Source organism: Pseudorasbora parva, chromosome 4 (genome assembly GCF_024679245.1).
Source record: "Pseudorasbora parva isolate DD20220531a chromosome 4, ASM2467924v1, whole genome shotgun sequence".
In the NCBI taxonomy this organism is placed as follows: domain Eukaryota; kingdom Metazoa; phylum Chordata; class Actinopteri; order Cypriniformes; family Gobionidae; genus Pseudorasbora; species Pseudorasbora parva.
The window spans coordinates 39,940,492-39,947,876 of record NC_090175.1 but is presented as its reverse complement, the minus strand read 5'-3'; the positions used below and the strand labels follow the sequence as shown (position 1 = coordinate 39,947,876).

Here is a 7,385-nt window from a genome sequence, read left to right as displayed (position 1 = left end):
AAGCTGCTTTGAATACGATATGTATTGTGAAAAGCGCTATACAAATAAATCTGAATTGAATTGAGGAAAAAAAAATGTGTGTGTGTGTGTGTGTGTGTGTGTGTGTGTGTATATATATATATATATATATACATACACACAGTTTGGTTTCTCACACAAACCAATTGTTTCGTGCCTTAAGACATCAATGTGTCACCACGAGCCGAAGGGTTTAATATGGATTTGTATGTGCATGTTTTTTCTTTTACTCTCATGTGTTACCATGCACATGCATTATACGACAGACTGCAACGGGTGGAGTTAAAATTCTTCATTTGTGTTCTACTGAAGAAACAAAGTCACCTTTATCTTGGATGCCCTGGGGGTAAGCAAATTAACATCAAATTTTCATTTTTGGTTGAACTATCCCTTTAGAGAAGATCTGGTTCTCCATTCCCAATCCCAATAACAACTACAAATCAATGTGCTAAAAACCACTGACAACCACTTACTGCATACTATATCTAACTGCACAAGCAAACAGTTTTTCCACAGATGCAAAAAATCATGAACCGTTCCACATCCCTGATTTTAAACTTCCCTCTATCATACCATTGTCCTTCATCTGTGTTTCTTATACTCCTCCTTATATACTACCTTCTAATCTTTCTGTTGTTCCTTCACCTCTGTCTCTATCTTCCACTCTACTGTACCTTCACTATCCATCGATTTTTATTTCTGTACACTTTTTCATTCTGGCTGATATCTCATGCAAATTGGTGTTTAGGAAGACCCTCCCCACCATCACACCTACGCCGTGCCCCCCCCCTCGCCTCCCCTGACCTTGAGCTCTTGTTATCACGCTTGTGCTCGATTGTGGCGGAAAAGGGAGGAAGACAGACAGGGGGGACAAAAAAAAGACGACAGACGACTCCTCCTTCATCCGATCCTCTGTGCATAAGAGCTGCTCTGTGGCACTATTAATTACCTCTCTTTAGTGTGTGTGTATCACCTCTATCTGAAAGGATTATCGGGGCAGAGGGTGGCCTCTGATATGTTTGTGTTTCAGGGCCAAGAGTCACAGAATATTCACACACCCCCACACACGACCTTGTACAAAACTGCATTCACAAATATGTGTACATTGCACCACCTTTTTCAGTAAAATTTGTGACATAAAATGTAGCATTTTATTTCTTTCCCTCATATTTTATACCTTATAGACCCTTAATACCTTGAACTCATATTCATTTCTTGCGCCACCTGCATTATGTTGGTGGTTATTAGTGCATTTTAAGGTAAAAGGTAGAGTCTGGTATATTAACATTATAACTTAACGAAACACGCAGTCAAAAGTTGTAAAATACACATTGTCATTTTTTATGGTAATATTTTGAGAACCAGTGCTGCAATTATTTTTTGTAAATGTAACATTTTTACAGTATGCATGGAATTTTGCACTTTCTGTTGTTAGAAGATTTCTAGTGAAAACAATTGAAAAAAAGAACCTTTATAATAATTAAAACTAGAAAGTTTTAAGTTTTTTTTTAATGTCATTTATGTGGTTAAAATGTTTTCTGTGTAGAAATTTAATTAAATTTGACTGAAGTCAAACCGATTTTGGTTAAATATTAATGCACTGTTTACACATTTTTGGGGTTAACTGAACAGCATTTATCTTACACTGTCAACAAGCAACCTACACTTGGTTTATTAAAACCAACTACAAAACAGTTTGAACCATTCAGGCTGATATATGGAACGGTTGCAATCAAATGAGTAATAGCCAATCATAATACTATGGAGGCCTTCCCTCACATGACTTTTTGTCTATTTCTTCCCTCATGCTTAAGGGCTTCTATGAGATCATAATGTTCAAGAAAGGCCAAAGAGATTCTCTCTCTCTCTCTCTCTCTCTCTCTCTCTCTCTCTCTCTCTCTCTCTCTCTCTCTCTCTCTCTCTCTCTCTCTCTCTCTCTCTCAAGACGCAACGCTCATCTGCTGGTGTTACTGTTGCTGTTGGACAGTGTTACAAAGATGAGTGCTTTGCAAAATATTTCTTCTCAAATTTCCTATTATTTCTTGTTTTATTATTGTAATGTTGATTATTTTCGCATCCAATGTTTTTAAGAGGCACCGCCTCCCTTGCCTCCTCAAAGAAAACGGACCTCGTGCCCACACAAATCACAGATTTAAGCTAATAACACACACACACACACACACACACACACACACACACACACACACACACACACACACACACACACACACACACACACACACACAGCATCCTGGCAAAAGTACCTCACACCTTGGCTACAGGCGGACACAACCTTAATCCTTAAACCCACATCAAATTCAAACTGTTTCCAGTGTAATCACAATTCAAACATGCACACACAGTGTAAACAGTCTTTGTGTGCTTGGTGGATTAGGGAGAGGTGGGAGATGTGGGGTACATTTTGCATATGTAATAGAAAACGCTAGAGAACCCCCCAGAAGGACAGGAAATAGATGGGGCTAAATAGAATAATGAGAAGATATTCACCATTTTCATCCAGAAATTAATTCAATATATGACACTCCACAAAAACACAACACTCATTAGAAAAGATTAATGAAGAGTATGGATTAAGAAACCATACCACACATACAACCTATGCCTCTTTAGATTTAAAGTGTGTGTGTGTGTGTGTGTGTGTGTGTGTGTGTGTGTGTGTGTGTGTGTGTGTGTGTGTGTGTGTGTGTGTGTGTGTGTGTGTGTGTGTGTGTGTGTGTGTGTGTGTGTGTAAGAATTTAAGCAGATCAGGGCTCAATTTGCTGGAAGAAGACAAGGGATCCAGAACCTCCTGGATTCCCTTTCACATTACAATCTAATATGTTTTGAGAAAAATGTTGTGTGTAGGGGTGATGATATACCGATAAGCTAATAATTATGATATTATGAGCAAAATTAAGTTAAAATCATAATTAAATATTTACTATATTTATATTATATCAATATTGACCAATGAAATATATTTTAAAAATGTTACATAAATATTACACATCATTAGAGTACACTCTTAAACATAATTCAGGGGACCATATACCATAACTTACATAGATAAAAAATTTAAAAAATTATATTTTACTGATTTAAGTAAACCTTTAAAGTTGCAAACATTGGTAACACTTTAGTTTTGAGATTCTCACTATTAACTAGTTGCTTATCAACATGCATATTATTAGCATATTGGCTGTTTATTAGTACTTAAACACATTAATACCTTTTTTCGTCTGACCTCATTCTACATTATTTAAAGGTGCCCTAGAATGAAAAAATAGAATTAACCTTGCCGTAGTTAATTAACAAAAGTTCAGTTCATGGACATCACATACAGTGTGTCTCAAACACCATTGCCTCCTCCTTCATATGTAAATCTTGTTTGTGTAAAACACCACGAAAAAAACAAGCGATTCTCAACATAATGCCAACTGTGACGCAATCGCTGGGATCGTTGATATGTACGCCCCCAACATTTGCATGTTAGCCAGTGTTCATTGTCAGGCGGAACGAATCATCGGGAGTTCAGCAGGTTAACATGCCTCACACAAGGATAGCGAACATCGTGGAAATAAAGATTGTGGAAATAAATGTTATGATCTAGGCTGTGCAGAGGACGTGAGGACTTTTCATACCCTTCCCACAGATAAAAAATGTCAACAGTCATGGTTGATATATATTTACAATCGGATACCGCAACAATTTAATTTAAAGTTTTTCGTTTGCTCGGCCCATTTATCTACGAACAGTTTTTCTAACATGGGACGATATCAAGCTTCGTTCAGCGTCTAAAACTGAAAAAAGTGCCGATTCCAACCATATTCCTGTAGTGATTTTATCCACTTCTTGACTGTCAAACCTATTTCTGATTAAATTACAATAAAATCAATAACAATAAAATCCCTTGTGTTGTCTAGATCCAACACAAGATGCCAGTAAAGTAACAATTGAAATCTCCAAGTAGCTCACATAACAGTTTTTCAAATGACAAAGGTTAATATTATTTCCTGCCAGTGTTGTCATAAAATACAACAGTAGATATGTATGTTGATCCCTTTTGACAGATTGAAATCTAAATAAGCCTAAATTTCATCATCAACACATAACTCAGAAGCTAACTACGTTTACTACTTCTGTTTAGTTTCTTGCAGATCGCTCACTCGATCCTTGTAGCTAACTTCACCTTCTCCACCATCTAAATTGAAACGATAGTCATTTGACAAGGCTTCTAGTCAATTTGTTAAATAAATAAATATACATTTTTGAGAACTGAAGTATGGTTATTTTGCAGCGGGTGAGTAGTAAACATGACACTGACTATTTTGAGTGACTTCTACATTATTTTGTTTGGCTAAATAAATGGACTTTTAAATCAGTACTCTACTGTCAAACAGTAATGTTACTGTAAACAACATTATTTACGTGCTACCCAGTTCAGTTCGTTATTCAAAGTTAAGAAGCTATCATTGTCAAATCATTGCCACAACGGATGGTATAGATATGTTAGCTGGCATTGAGCCATGCAGTGAAACAGCCAATCAGAGCAGAACTCTGCATTAATATTCACAACCCTTCCAAATAAGGCATAAACAGAGCATTACATCCTAGGGACAATTTATAGGGTTGTAAATGAACCTGTAAAACCATATCTGGACAGGTAATTAGGGGTTTGAAGCAAAAGTCATATATAATAATGTGTTCCCAAAACTAAAGCGTGAACCAAACATTATTTTGTTAAAGGGGGGGTGAAATGCTGTTTCATGCATACTGAGCTTTTTACACTGTTAAAGACTTGGATTCCCATCCTAAACATAGACAAAGTTTCAAAAACTAATGTTGGACGTTTGATGGAGTATTTCTGTGTCAAAAATACTCCTTCCGGTTTCTCACAAGTTTCGGCGAGTTTTTTTCGAGTATGGGTCTATTTGACGTTAATAAGAGCGGAAGGTCCTTGTATGGGCCGTACGGGCTCTTCTCCCGGTAGGGTGCGCGCGCGCGTGACTAGAGCACGCTGTAAACAGTCTCTCAGCTGCAGATCCAGTCGTCCGTGAACGGCGCCGCGCTCCCCTTTATTCCTATGGGTGACATCAAGCGACTTCAACGCTTCAGCACAGCATTCCGGGAAGGCAGCGCTGCATTTGAACCGACTTGAACGCAGAAATGACGGGAAGCTTCAAGGCATCGCTTCAGTCGCGTCTCAAAATGGATTTACACGCCACTGCTGTCACAGGACTTTACCAAATCATACCAAAGAAGTGTGTTTCTGACGGAGCGGTCCCAGCGATAAAGCTTCGACGGTGAGTTAACTTAAACTGCTTCAAATGTCTCTGCTATTGGCTACCGTCGCATGAGTAAACATCAGTAAACGACACGATCGCGTGCTTCGTCATTCAAATGCGCTAACGGTTACTCCATTGTTGTTCTCTGTATAACGTTACAGTATTCTGACGTGCAAAACCGTTTTGCTTGCTACTTCTAAGGTCTAGTCGCATACAATAGTCCATAAACCGAATCATGTCCTCATACACTGCGAGTAAACACACAGAAATGTGGAGAGGCCATTAAATACAGTAACTTACATACCACAGAGACGGACGTCCTGCTGTTGCCGTTTCTCCTGTTCAATTTATTTCTCCCTCAGATTTGATTGTGGATCATTATCTGTATTAGCTGAGATAGATGGGTTTCTCCACACTTGAGGACGTCACCGCTTTGCGCGCTTGTCATTCTTTAGCTCCGCCCACACGATACGCCTCCAGGCGCTCGGTTTTTTCCGGAAAGACTCGGTACAGCCTATATTTCTTTTATAAATATGATAAAACTAAAGACTTTTCGGAGATATGAAGGATGCAATACTACTCTATAGGTACTCAAGATTGACATGAGATTGACTGAAACTGAGTGTTTCACCCCCCCTTTAAGTTCTGTTGAACTTAAAGGTGCAGTGTGTAGTATTTGTGAGGATCTATTGACATGTATTCAATATAATATAAATAACCATGTTTTCAGTGGTGTATAAAAACCTTACGTAATGAACCGTTATGTTTTTAGAATGAGCAATTTCGATTTACTAGATTTTCGTAGCCGTTGAAAAAACATTTTCTGATAATACATTTTTCTTGTGTTTGTGAGCATAAGCTGGGTGTGTCCATTTTTCAGAAATTATGAAATTTCTACAAGTAGGACATTTTTTAAAAACCAGGTCAAATCATACACCTCTTTGGAATATGTTAAGGTAAATGGTTTACGTAAAAATATAATTAGAAACTGAACAATTAGTCTTATTTTTTGGTTATTTACATTAACCTAATGTAAGTTAAATGGGAACGTATCACCCCTGTGTTCTAACACTGTCAACCTACCTGTTAACATCCTCTTTTCATATTTGTTTCACTCCAAAATATTCCATAAATGAATAGATGCAAAGAAATGCTATGAAGGATGCTCTGACCTATTTCTGGTCTCGGCTGCAGAGCGTTCACTCTCCCGTCTCCCTCAGTCCAGTTAGAAGAGTTTGTATACGTAGAGGCGAGAGAGGCTAACAGATAAACATTTTTTTTCTATTTTCATGCCAGCTCCTCTTGCTTTTGTAATTCAAATGCAGACACAGGAAACTGGCAGCCAAGAGGCACACACACTCTTACACGGATGTGCGGCCATACACACACGCCTTGTAATGCTATCGACCCCTGGCCTGTCATGCAATGCCACACACACCGGTCTCTCTGTGCCTGCCTTCCAACTGATAACCAGAAGCCATCGTCCAAACCAGCGGAGGAGTAAGAGACTGTGTGGGTTTGTGAGTTTAAGAGAGAGACAGAAACAGAGTGAAAAAAAGAAAGTAAACGGGTGCGTAAGCGCTGTGTCTGTATCAGTGATTGAGGAGTTAGCATCTAAAGAGGTCGCTTTATGATGAATCAGATTTTCCTGCAGTGATTTCCCACACTGCTCATATTTCACTCTAAAAGCCAAACCAAAGAGGACATTACATTAAATATAAAGATTAAAATTTCAGTTATCAAAATACCATAGACAATCAGAGATGTGGTGCTGAAGGTAATTTTGAATCTGCTCAGGTCTTTCCCAATCCCACACCCCTTTTCTTCCCGATATTACCAGCAGCATTTTCACTTTCCTTTTTGATAAAAGGCAAACAGCTATTCATTTGAAAGCTTAAATTATTATAAAATAATTATTTTATAAAGAAAGCCCTTGCAATGTCTGTAGCTTATCTGAGTTTCAATGAGCGCAACACAAGAACAAGGACAAGACAAGAACCAATTTGACTATAAAAGCCACAAAAAGAGATCATGAATGAATGGACATGAAAAAGTGAAAATAGCACAATACTGCTACAAAAC

At 38.1% G+C, this 7,385-nt stretch overlaps 1 protein-coding gene across 3 annotated transcripts in view; it reads right to left on the bottom strand.

The window, feature by feature from the left end:
- The window catches only part of zcchc7 (zinc finger, CCHC domain containing 7), a 71,374-nt gene that overhangs the window by 7,831 nt on the left and 56,158 nt on the right, over positions 1-7,385 (bottom strand). The window lies entirely within an intron of this gene.